Source organism: Anopheles cruzii, chromosome 2 (genome assembly GCF_943734635.1).
Source record: "Anopheles cruzii chromosome 2, idAnoCruzAS_RS32_06, whole genome shotgun sequence".
Classification (NCBI taxonomy): Eukaryota; Metazoa; Arthropoda; class Insecta; order Diptera; family Culicidae; genus Anopheles; species Anopheles cruzii.
This window is the reverse complement of record NC_069144.1, coordinates 47,913,469-47,927,325: the sequence shown is the minus strand read 5'-3', so window position 1 is coordinate 47,927,325 and position 13,857 is coordinate 47,913,469. Positions and strand designations below refer to the sequence as shown.

General features: G+C 51.5%; 1 protein-coding gene across 2 annotated transcripts in view; it reads left to right on the top strand.

Moving 5' to 3' along the window:
• The window catches only part of LOC128269101 (uncharacterized), a 72,403-nt gene that overhangs the window by 40,695 nt on the left and 17,851 nt on the right, over positions 1 to 13,857 (top strand). The window lies entirely within an intron of this gene.

Sequence of the window (13,857 nt, the reverse complement as noted above, 5' to 3'; positions counted from 1 at the left end):
CCTCAATCATCATTAATAATGACATCAGCCACAATTTATGCAAATAAAAATTAACCCAACAATGGCCAACGGCAACAACATACATTCTTGTTAGGAATTTACATACTACAAGCAACGATTTTTTGCTGAGGTAAGAGCGCCATAAAAGTGCACGTGAAGAACGTTCACGCCCTGCGATAATTTCTCTGTTCGGTGTCGTCGTCCATTATAAATGAATTTGTTCCGAAACCGGGACCGGGGGGGTCCGTTCCATCGCGGGTCACAGGTGAAAAATAAAAGAAAAACCTGCGCAACATCTTCGCCGAAATTTATCGAACGCACTTCCCCAGCAACGGGCGAGAGAGAGAGAGCGGGATAAAATTCGTCCGGCCGCTGACCGTAACGGGCCAACCCGTAATATTCCGCTGGCGAGAGGTGTAAGAATAATTTATGTCGATGGTAAATTGAACCACTGGCGCGAAGGAACGGACGCACAGGCGCGAGATAAAATGTCGGTTGCCTTCGGCCAGGCCGGGCAGGTTCGCAATTATTTGTCGAATGGTAACCCAAATTGCGAACTGAGGGGCACTGTCATGTTTTGATTGTTGCAGCCGCGCTCGAGCATAAACGGCCTGTTGTTGCTTTTGGGGAGGGCCCACCAAAAAGGTCACGCTTCGTTTTGGTCGCGCGAATCGCGGTTTCTGCGCACAAAGGTTCGGTTCGATCTGGCGATCAGCATTTCCGGTCGATCGATCCTGGCGTGAGATGGGGCGCGCGAAAAAAAAACGACCGCAGTGCTCATGCTCATGTTTGCCGAAATCAATTCGGTGTCAGTTAATCAAACTTTATTTCCAATGCCGGCCCACTTTTTTTTGCCTCCCTCGTGTGTCCTGGCGGACATTCTCAATATGAATTCCGGGGTTCGTTTTTTTCTCTCTGAGCCGCCCCAGGAAGATTTCGATGATAAATGATTCGCGGACCGCAAGGCGGCCGATTCGATTGGAAGCGATGCACGATGCGGTCAACTTTGCGCCGTTACGTTAAGAAGGATCAAGGCGCTAAAGGTGGCTGAGCGAGTCACCTTTGTGCGGGGAGAAGTCCGTGGAAGTGTCGGTAGGTGCAATTATGCAATCAGGTTATAAATGGCCGCCGAAGGATAAAATCGATTCGCGCATTGTCGTGCTCTGGTGGAGGGCATTGTTTGGGTGTTAAGGAATGGACCGTTAAGCCAATTTTGCCAAAGTGTGAGGTCAACGTACTGCGACGTACCTCACCAACAATGTGTACTAACGATAATCAACGGGACTCAGTGGCATGAATTGTGGGATCACATTTTTAATAAAATTAGGTTTGTGCATATGCCAGCCATTAGCAATCGGTAACTTTGGTTGCCACCAATACACACACACGTACACACACACATTCTTTGCATTCTTAAACCGATCAATTTATTGTAGCGCCTCGCTGAGCATTTTCTCAAGAAGAGTAGATAATTACCGGCGGTCTGATGTTCTCGAGAGCGAGAATTTCGCCCCGTCATCTCGAGCGAAGCCTTCCATTCATAAACACCGGATCGGATTCCCCGTTTTTTATATCGATTATGTTTTAATGCGTTCGAACATGTTAAGCATTAATCCGTTGGGCCCGCGGCAGACATAGTGGAGCCCTAGTTGGTGGGGAATGCCTTCCGAGTCGTGAATCGGTCGTGAGCATGTCAAGATCTTTTCTTTTGTCGGAAGCTTTGCTTTTATTTCGGGTTTTTCATTTATGCCATCATCAAACGCATTCCTTTTCGCCACAACGCGCCGACCCTTTCTGGTCCCGGCAACAACATGCTAATGGATTACGTGCGACAACTTTCTACGTGCTGCGAGAGGTGTTGATGCTCGTGATCGACTGGATCATCAGTCATCGATCGAATCGGTTGTCATAAAGGCGTTGGGCATTCGAAACGGTTTGCATTCCTCGGCGCTGTTGACAAATGTTATGAACACGATCGTCGTCGTTGCATAAAAGGCGCGCGCGAAAGTGAACGTTGGCCATGACGTAGCGAAACTGTACGAAAATTCACAAAACAGAAAAACAAAGTAGACACTTGCTGCATGGCAACGTCAGGTTTCTGACGGGCTGCGGGCTCAAATGGACCAGCAAACAATTTGCACCAATTCGAAACACTTGTCAGGCGTCGTCAGTCTATTGTTTTTTGGGGCGCTTTATTTTCACCGTTCGTATCGTGGGGCGTGGTTGGGAGGTGTCTATCACCGGTTCCCACCGGCACACGTCGGATCAGGGGGACCGATTACCTAACCGGGTGCGATGGGAATCTAACGTCTCTTCGGAGGCACGCAGCTTCCCGGCGGGCGTTACTCAAAACATTCTAATTTCTATTTTTAAACCCAATTTCAATTCTACTTTTTTAAAGCAATCACGATTGAAATGAAACGACTAACATTATACGACCCTGTTTGGAGAGAAAGCAAGCGTTACCGCGGGCGCCACTCCAAAACGGTCCCACCCCGGTACACTATCTGACCCCAACCGGGAAAAAGGCACTGGACCAACCATTCCAATGGGCAAAGTTGAGCAAGAAAGTGAGAAAAGTTCTCACAATTGTGCCACGAAGCACGATCTCGTTTTCGTCCACAAAACGGTGGCAACCAGCGTGGGGTAAGGGCTGGAGTTACGCGCGCACCGTAAAGCGTTTCTTTGGGACACGGAGGAGGTTCACGACCGCGATCACGTGTTGTGGGTGGCACCGGGCGCCGATGGAGCAATGGGCTGGCTGGCTGGCACTTGGATGCAACCCACGGCCAGAATTGGGTTACACTCCGGTAGCTGGCCGGAGGGCGCGTAATCGAGTGTTTTCGTGTGACTGAAACTCCGCTCCACTCCGCACCAACCACGCAGAGTTTCATCGGCGCAAACAAACATCGAGCCGCCGTGTGTGCCTATTTGTGGCCCGAAGGATCCGCAGGCGGGTTGTTATATCATCGCCATTTATTTGGACATAAGTGACGGATAATTGTCACCGCCGGCCCTTAGGGGGCGGCCGGTCCAGGAACCGTACGGAATCAATCGTTGTCGTCGACCGTTGGTTCTGATGGTGGTGAATCGACGGCGCATAAGCGCATAAGTTTCTGGCGAGTAGAAACAACACAACGGTAATGCACGAATCGTGTGCGCCATCGGCACACGACCCGACCGGGCGCCGTTTTTCGCCGAAATGTCAACAGCCTTGAGGCGTGCCACACAACGCTATAATAAATTTGTTAACAAATTCGACAATCGAGGGCGTGCGGAGCCGAGACGCCGTGGTGGCCCGATGGTGAAATGGCTTCGGGCGCCATAATTTGTTTTTACAGCTTAATGATGGGAAAACGGGGCACGATGGTGGATTGGTGGTACTTGTGTGGAAAATTCGCGCTCTTGCGCAAACGGCGTGCGTTTGTTGTTTCGATCGGCCGTTGGCCGTCCCGCGCGTTTGACCGACTGACATTGCCACGGGAAACCGCCGTTAATCCGAGACACTTTGCGTAGTTAGGCGCATTGTTCCTATCCCGTTTTCGGCCCCGAGTGCGGCCCACATGATCCCCCTGCTCGATTTGTTTGCTTTTGGTGCAATGAAACTGGTCCGTCCGTACGTTTTAATCACGGTCCGACGAAAGACTTCAACGCCCGAATACGGCACGAAGAGCGACGAACCCTGCCGAGGGGGGGCTTATGGCTTATTGCTGCGGAGGCGGGGACGGGGTTGTTGCTGTGTTGCAATGTGTGTAATGAACCGCTACATGTGGGTCTGTGGCCACGTTGGCCGCGGCCACCAGTTTTCGTACACTGTTAAACAAGCAACACAGCGCAGCGCAGAGAGTTCGTCGCCGTCAGTCCGTCGAAAGATAATCGACATCGACATCGGTCAAACATAATCCGCCGTCCAACTCTCTCGCTCTCTCTCTCTCTCTCGCGGCTAGTGGTTCTCCCAGGCGCTTGCATAACGAATGTTGGTACACTTGTGATTGGTTTCGAGCCCCAAAACCATTATGTTTTCATTCGACGTGGTACGACGTTTGTTTATTTACACTTTTTATGGTAAACGTACTTTTTTACGGTCCAACCATTATCCTACCACAACGGGCTAGTGCGTACCTTGCACTTGCGCCCCGCCAGCATGGTCACGACAGCATGGCCGAGAAAGCGAGATAAGGTACAGCGTACTGTATGTGGCCACATCAATTGTGATCCGTGTGACGAAGGGTTTATGCAACGCCTTGCTGCGTCCAGTCACACCGAACGGATTCTCTAACGAGCCGTCGGGGAATGATTGTGATAAAGTGATCGCAACATATCATCAACACATCAAACGGTACTGCACGTTTTTCGCCCAGGCTGGCAACGGGATCCCAAACGGAAGGGAATCCAAACAAAACACTTCCCACAGTCGATATTGGAGGCCGAAAACCCGAAAATTACCGGCGCATTACTTGCAGCAGTAAACCATAATCATCCGTAGTCCGTGGGTGAAACCCACAACTCTGGGATTCATAATAGAACGAAGAACGGACCTTTGGATCAGCTTCGCTCCATTTTTTGGGTCTGCGAAGAGACGGCGCCAGAACTGGCTGACTGAGAAGGATCCGCTACACAACTGTCTGCTAGGGAGGATCGATTAACCTAACGATAAACCACTTTACACCTAACGATCAAGTGCAGTGTGCAGTACTAAATCATAGGTCTTCGTTCTAATCGGCGGCAGATCATTCAAATGAGCTTTCCTCTGCCCAATGCGCTTTATTCGCTTGACTTTGTATGCCGCGGAGCTAAATCGAAGTAACCGTGGAGCATGACGAATATGAGCCCGCGCCCGTAAAAAGAAGTCTAAGATCACGTCTTTTAATTGGATTGAAGGCGTTTCCAAGGAAACCGAACCGACAGATACCGTTCGAGTTTTGTAAGGAGATAGAGACAGAGAGAGGACCGTTAAATATCAATAATGCGCCGATGATCGCTGCCGCGTGATGCAAAAGCCATCGTGATCCGAACCGATCCGAACTTCTACTGGACATTCCACTGCGGATGCTGCACCTTGTTTCGAGCACGCGAACATGGGACGAACTTCGCCTTCAAGGCGCGCATAAGCCACGCCACGGCTTGTCGTCGATATTTTAGAACAAGCATGTCGATGACTTGGCTGACAGCATGGATGCCAGGCACTGCAGCATAAACATTGTACGACTCCAACCTGTTCGCCAACCGTCTCGGAGCCTTGCACTACCGCGCAAAGGCGAGTGCTAATATCACTCAACAGCGCCGACATGATCCGGACACTCCTTAAAAAAATAATAAGGATAAAGTATGAATTATTATGACAACGACTATCGGTCCGTGTTCGGTCGTCCGCTCGGGAGCCGGCGCGGATTAAGAAGGAGCCCCTCCAAGGGGGCTCCAGTTGGCACTTGTAGCGCTTCCTCCGTTGTGTGATGGCAGTCATTTCGTTAATCGGCCCCCACCGGGGTTCGAGACTGAGACAACAAAAAAACGCCACCAACCTTCGCCGTTCTGGATCTGCAAACATCACTCCACGCCCTGTTTGGGGGCCGGTGAAGGCACGGCAAAGCGCATCCAACGGTCTTGGTGCGCTGTGTCTTCAATCAAGCGGATCAAGCGGGGACTACCTAAAGACGAAAGCAAGCCGCAGCCGCCTATCCTAGAGAGCGGATTGGAGTCGGCAAAAACACCGGCGGAACATGAGCACAACAACACGGAATAAAATCGAACGGGGACCGTCCCGGCCGACAGAGGGTGCGCATGTCGCGGCCGGTCCCGTAATAACATTTAATGGAGCCCATAACTCACGCATACCGAATGTGCCCGTGATACGCAGGAGGCGGCGGCAGAGTTGGCTTGGCGGAGTAGTTTCTCTTCTACGTACGCCAACCGGACATGATTCCGACATCCGGGACTTAGTTGTGATGGACAGAGTATCATAAACCCGGATCGCTCTCCATAATAAGTCCTTAATTTTGGTCCCAAAAATCGCTAGTAATCGGAGAGGACAGTAGCAGCAACGCCCCAGCTGAGAGGTGAAGTTTCGATTCCAAGGCTGCTGGAGCAGGTTCTGCGATATTCAGATCCGCCTTTCCGCGGGCACACGTACGCGCCAAGCTGACGCGTATGGTTAAGAATGATGATTGAACGCGTGGCCAAGCGTTGTCGCAGTTCATTACTCGATCCTGATCACAATCGCACAACGCACGTCCAATGAAGCTTACTTACGCCGAGGATTGCATGGAAAGGGATTTGCTGCGATTTCATTTACTATCCATCAAATTAAGCCTTATGTTATTGCCGGGGGTTTGGCGGATTGTTTTACGCCCGTAACAGCAGCCGTCAAGCCGGCCGAGGATACAAGAACGACGCGATTTTACAACATCCTGGTTCCAATAAAGTTCTGCGGGCGCAACCGAAACCGATGCCGATCTGCCATTTCTTAGAAACGGAGGCTCCGGCCTTCGCGGCACAAACGACCGTTTTGTACCGTCCGCCCTGCACCTTGTGTATGTGTATCCAGGAGGACAAAGTGCATCAAAAACCGAATCGGCCTTTTTAGCATCCACTTTTTTGTTTGTGTCGCTTCTTTTCTTTTTGCGACGCATAAAAAGGCACGCACGGCACGGCACGAAGCACTTGGGCCGTGGCCAAAGATGACAGCCAAGTGATATCCATTAAAGTACATAAAGATTGCCTGCTGCTGGTGCTGGTGCTGCCTTCGGTTTCCTCGAACGCGACTCCCGCGCCTCGGCATGTCTTCCGTAATCATAACTCATCGCGAAGATAAGGGAGCCGCACGCCGGGACGGAGCGTCTTCGTGGAACTGGCCGCGCGGTCGACATCCAGCTGACATACGTTGACAGTAACAAGGCCAAAAGGGAATCAAGAGCCACTCCGACAGAGAGAGAGAGAGAGAGAGGGAGAGAGACCGTACGAGACATTGATCATGTATTTATGATTGCCAGCGTGGCAAATTTGTGGCCATGTCCTTACGGCGCGGCGACCACTCCCGATGCGAAAGCGAACGCTGCAGACGTCGCCAGACATCGTCGTCGTCGTCGGTGACCTTGTCGCCGATTTGTCCGATTAGAGCATCGGTCAAAGGAGGGTGCACCGGAAAAAAACGCGTGTACCTTTTTGTTGGCCACACGGCGGCGCAGAGTTGAACAAAGCGGTTGGTAAGTTAGTGTTTAAGACCAAATGGTTCGGTCCCGCTTGTGAAAGTTTATGCACCAGTGTCTTGAGTGGCGATTTGTGTGCAGCAAATAATAATAAAACTTTCACCGCGCGGGCCAATTATGCTTGGCCCAGGTTTAGACCAGCGCAGCAATTCAATCCACTGCACTGCAGGGAGCTAGAGACCCGAGTCGAGCGTTTTTTGTACGATTGATTGGATTTGGGTAGCTCTCTCAGGGCTCGGGGGACGCTAGACTAAGGCCTTCCTACAATGCCCCGATGGTGGACAACAATTCCCTATTAAGTATTGCCTTCGGAGCAGGTGCAGCGCCGGTTAACGAACGGAACCGGCGACTCGATCGCTACTAAATTAGCTGGCTACCGTCGGCTGATTAGCATCTAGCAGGATGCCGCGCACACAGGACCCAGGCGCGGTTGCGCCAGAGCCCAAAAAGTGGGGATTTTCCGGGCCGGATCAGATCTTCGATCGAGGCGAGTGTGCACCGTCAGTGCAGAAGTTTCGCATACCTCTGGCAGATACGGATCGTAGCTCGTTTATTACATTCCAACCATTGTGCGGCCGCCGCGACCATTGTGTGTGCCGCCGCCGCGTTGAGTGATAGTAAATTGACGATCGGCTACGGGGCTTCGGAGATCCTATCTCGTGCGGCCCGCCGCAGGGTCGCAGGCCGCACCCGTTTTATGTGCCGATGTTGGCGACCCTGTTTTTTGCGTTTCGCGCAGCGTTGTTAATGTTGCCGGCACGAGGTTAACCCCCTAAATTTAGGGACACTCTCGCGACGTGGCGTGCCTGGTGAATATAAACTGCATTTAAGCAGATGGTAAAACAAAGGCACCGAATTAAGGCTCGTATGTGGCCGGGGCACCAGCGACCAGCAATGCGTGCAGCAATCCTTGCCGAGAGGACCCCGATGGCGCCGCCTCTCGGGGGGACGCCGTACATGACGCGCATGAGCGTGCGCAATAACGTGCGTGCGTGAACGCAAATAATCGCGCCCCGCGAACGCAATTAAAATCATAACTTGACCTGCCAGCCATCCGCTGGTCCGGTCAGGAAACCCAGCTCCAGAACGGGGCCTACACGGGGCGGGCTGTCGCCATATTGTACACGATGATGCGCGAATGCGTTTTGCGCATGCGCACACACACTGCATGAGCGGCCGGGCAGTTCCTGTGCGGACAATTAGGAACGTTTATGCCGAGATCGCACGCAACTCCGATCAGGACCCTTTGGAGTTCACCGATGGTGCGCGGGACAGAATGACACGCATCGCACATCCAGTGTCCTGTCCGCCGTCCTGGGAGGGGAAATAATTGATACAGATGAACGTTGGATAAAATCGCAGCCGATGCCTTGTGCCTAGGGACCTAGAGATACAGAAAGAAAGAAACACTTAATCACGCTTCTCGTTATGCAGCGGGCGCAACGGCCAAGCCGAGCATGATTGATTCGTAGTCAAGATACACAAACTAGTGTAATGGCCAGACTTGACCAGCGGGCGCGCGCGCGACAGAGAGAGATCCTTACGGGCCTGGCCCCGTAGCAAAACGGTCGGCCGCCAGGAGATGCACACCAAATGGAGTTCTTGTTCAAGTCAATTAATTTACCAATCAATTACGGCGTGGCGTGTCCTTGAGAGAGAGAGATAGGGCGGCCGGCGTGTAAGCCGTGTTTCCGCCCCCGGGGCCGGGGGCTGGAAGGTGTTAAAAATCGAACATCATTACAGCGGAGATTCCTTCACCTTTGAGTGGACCCGGACCCGGTTTGCCCGCAGGACCACGGCCCCCACGGGCGGAGAGGTGTCCCGGAGATTAAACCGGTGACATGACACTCCACTTTATTAAACGCTTCCTGATTGACTGCGACCGACCGACGGTCGGGCCGACGTCGAGAAGGAACGGCCAGGAACGCGAACGGGTCGCGTTCGATAATCTTGGCCGCCATCGTGCTTTTGCGATGCCGATTCCAGGGATGCATTTATGCTACCGATCAGGCTCAGGGGGTTTTGTTGGGCTTAACTTTCTGACGCCGAGTTGATCTGCTACTCGACTGGGCTTTGCGTAATCGAACTCACTCACAGAACGCAATTCCGTGCCAAAAACCGTGCCACGGATCTGTTGCTGTGTGTGTGTTGGTGAACTTTAATTATGGTTTGTAGGTCTGATGGGCTGGATCGCTGATAGCGGATCCAGAGCACTAGTGCACGCCGCCAAACCAAACAAACAACGGATCATTGTTAACCGTACGGATTGCGGCAACAACAGAAGCAGCCCGGGTTTCTGCTACTGCCCTAGTACCACTTTTTGGGGTGTCTGTATTGTTGTTTGCTTTCCACACACTGACTGTGTGCCAGATTCACAGCATCCAATCAGCATAATTGCTTATCAGCTTCATTAGCATAATTTCGGCCTCAGTGCAACCGGTTCGGGCTGATTCGGTTCGGCTGGCTGGCCCATAAGAAGCTGCATAAGAAGCTCTGTGTGTGTTGAGTTCATGTTTTGGAGTTGGATCTCATCAAGCGTTGAGCTGAAGCGATGAAAAATTGATAAATTCCCGACGAGCACAATAGTACGAAAGTACGCAGAGTTTCCAAACTCCAAAAATGGAGTTAAAGTTCTTCAAAAATGTTTCATTAAACCTTTTTCCAAATAAGCATCTACCAAGTGTCAACCGTGGCGACGTTTGACGTTTCTTTCTAACTGTCAAGAAACATCGTACATCGTTATGGAACTTCCAACGGAGGGATTAGAAAAAGGTCACAGGAGGCTAAGGCTTGCGGATTTGATGCTCATTCGAGGCTTGTAGTTGAGTTTATGGGCCATTAAAATTCCATCACGAGGAAAGCTTTCCGGGAGGGAGTTTTTTTGGATCAATTTTTCGGCACGGATAAAAACCCCAATGTACCGATTCATATAAAAATTTTATTCGTATGTTATGTTGACCGATTTCTTGCAACGAATTCCACTCAAAATGTAAGTTTAGTTTAGGAAAGCTTTCAAACCTTCCCCTTACGGAGTATTGTATTTTTTGGCAAATATAAATAGACCTTCTGAATCTGAATCCCTCTTTTAAGCATGTACATCGGTAATGCGCAATGGATTGCATATAAATCCTTAGTCCGACATAAAGACAGCTCGCGCAGTGCAGCATTCTTAGCTGGGGGCGCCATTCCGATCAATTCAATTGGCCCCGTCAACTCGGCCCAATCAGCCCAAGGACAGGCTAACCTCCCGGCGCCGAAAGAAAGAATTCCCTCACACACTTGGCACCGGGTTGTTTGGTTGAGTCACTCGGCGGGCTCGACTCGACGATTTATAGGTTCCGAGGGCCATAACGTTCGGAGTTGAAAAATATGAACTCCCAGCAGCTCGGCGGCGGCTAGGACACTCGGGCGCCAGCTACGCGTCAATCCGCTGCGCGGCTCACTTCTGGGCGGCCAGAAAACGGTCGACATTCACTGAGCACGCGCGCGCGCAGCAAAAATGGCCGCATTCCCGGGAGGCTTGAAGGACACTTTGTGTGCGGGAGAAGTCGGAGAGCTCCCCTGGGTCGGCCGGAGCAATCTAATCTGATTTATAGACCACACCGAATTGATTTGCTCGGTGCGCCGGAGCGTGCGCACACGGGCGCGGGCCATAAGAACCACGCGCGATGGCCAGATCACGGGGGGTGGGCCCGTTAGTTTCCAGCTCACTTGACAGCCGTTTTGTTGACACACGGCAGGCCTCACTCTCTCTCGCTCTCTCTCTCTCTGTAACCCAATAATTACGCATGCCAAGTTATGGTCAAAGCTCGCAGCAGTCGTCGGCGTCTCGGAAGCTCCGGAACGGCACCTCAGCGGTGAAGCCTAATAACCTAGAAAGGGGTTATTTGAGTGGACGGGGGTCCCGTTTTCGCCTGGCCCGGCGATGGTGGTCAATCCACTTATAATGGACTACCGCCACACTGCCATATGGATCATAAATCCGGTGGTCGGTTTCCATTGCCGTGCGCACGGATCAACGGGGTTGAGCAATTCGTTTCCGTTGTGCGGTCGCTGGATCGATTCGCTTCACCCGGCACGAAACAACAGCTGGCAGTCGGGCGGATCGGTGATCACCGAAAGACCTTCAAAATAGTGTCACCCACCCACTCCGGGAACCGGGCGCCGTTACACAGTGGATTGGTACAAAATGGGCGAGATTTGAGTTGCGGATCGGTTTCGATCCGATTCAAAGCGAGCCTTCAATTCGGTTCGCCGCCATCACCGAACGTTCGAACTGTCAAGGACGACCACGGCGCCGACTTTGATTCCGATTTGGATGAGGGTGTGACCAAACTGGAGCATATAGACTGGCTGGCCGCCCAAGTAGCGGTGGGAGCGATTTGCGTCGACTTTGACACAACCTTTCTTGATTTCTGACGGATGGTGGTGAACGGAAAATGAGGTTCCGCTCGAAGGTCACCGAGCGAGCCTTCTCTATCGCGCATAATCCATCGATTTGAAGTGCTCGACAGGGTGGGTCATTCCGTTCTCGAGTTGTTAAATTATGGTCACGGGGTCCGCGCGGAAGCAAAAAAAAAACACAGACACAGACCAATTGGCACTCCGAAGTATCAAAATCAGAAAGCCTCAGCAGCACAGACCCTGACATTCCAGCGTTCAATTTCACACACGCTGGGCGCTCCTTTCAAACCAAACCAACACCCAATCTCAGAAGGCCCCGCCGCGAGATTGGGGATCGGTGTGTCAGGTTATTGACATGGGCCAAGCTAACATGCGCGCGGAATAAGATGCACATCCTCCAGTCGGCCGCGACCGTGGCGATATGTAACAAATTAATTTACCTCTTCTTCACCTGGATCCTTTATCAGCTCGTTTGGTCCTTTATTATAATGATTGTCGCTTTTTTCGCCCGTGTGTCTGTGTGCCATTATGCTCGATAACACTCGTCGTAAAATGCTCTCCTTTTTCTCTGAAAAAAAAAATACACCCCGTAATGGACCCCACGGTTCCATAACAACGAGCCAAATAACGATGATGATGATGATGAAAGGGATCTTCCAATAACATGTACACAGCGTGAGGGTTAGCAGGATGTTTGACTTTCGGACACTGGTCGCTCGTATCCCCCTAGAAGCGGGTCGATCGGTTGACTTAATATAAGTCGAAACCAATGAAATGAATGACGAGTTGAAACGAATTTTGAAAAATAGTTTAAACTAAATCTCTTTTAATAAACTGTTAATAGTTTTTAAAAATATGTTAACAATCCAGTGGACGCTTCTTCTTGTCAGTTGTCATTTTCTGCCCGCAGGATAATTGATCTGTAATGATTCACCTTCACTGGCGACCGTCAGTTTGCCCGCGGGCATATGTGCACCGCGAACAGACTTCAGCCGTGTCCGGCAGAAGGTCATCCTTGCCGACGCGTACGTTGACTTCACTTCGAGTGAGAAAGGGCCCAATGATAAGAAGTAATGTTTGGTGGTGGTGGTGGCAAAAAGTACCCACCCAGCGAAGTTACCGAAACCGGCTCACTATCAGGGCGAGACCACACATACCGGGCCCCGGCCAAGAGAGCCGGAGCCGAAGCGAACCGAACCCGCTAATCACGATAATAATTTCAAAATTGAATATAATAACAAATAAAAGCGAGGGTCCCGCGGGCCATCGGTGCGCGAAGAAGCGAAGTGTTTGAAGTGAAACGGCATCACTCTCCTTTTGAAGGCCCTTTCTGCTGTCACGCGGGCAGTGCCTTTCATGTTGGGATTTTTTGGGATGAAAAAATAACGAATCTCAAGAGAGGCAACCACAAACGAATCCTCTGCATATGCTCCCCGAAGGGGCGAACAATTTGTAGCAATTGGATAATTTAAACGATGCCAATTATGGGGAGATATTTTCATTAGAAAACAGAGCCCGGAACACTAGGATGAAGATACTGGCGTTCCCGATTCAATTCGATACACACTGGCACGGGAAACGATGACCAGCGCCAGTATCCAGCCCGATTAATGGAGCCCCGTGGCAGTTTAACACCGATCCGAGCGAATCCTTTTGATCACGACCGGCTTGTCACTTCAGCGAATGGGTACATGAATTAACGACTATCAAACGACGTGTTACATCCTCGGCATCCCCAACCCCCCCGGGGTGCCGGAGTCGGGACATTGCGGCCACTCTTATTATCACCTAGAAGTGCCTCGAGCCAGGCTCTCAACTTCTTGCTTGCTCTCTACGTGCTTCTGAACTCGTTCTGAGCTCGTACTTCCTGCTCGAGACTGGCTCTCGGGGCGGCTTGGGTGTGAATCGCTTATCTTGTATCCTCCCTCAGGAGCCCACACACTCACGGTACCGATGTTTTATCGATCCGCTCGCGGCGCAAACGTTTAATGGCGTTAATGTGACCGGACCGTCGGCTCTCGGTAACCGATCCTGGACCCACTGGCATGCCAATAAATTACGACGCCCGGGCGCGCGATCCGCGATCTGTGCGGGGTCTACTAAAGGCCGTCGTGATAGTCCGTGTCTGACTGACGGATCGCACGGCAAGCGCCAATGCGCCATATTGCACACCCGCGGGTCCATTCTGTCCGTTTTTCCACTCCAGCTAGCTGTGAACTTTCGAAACAGTTCTAAGCACCAGCGAGCC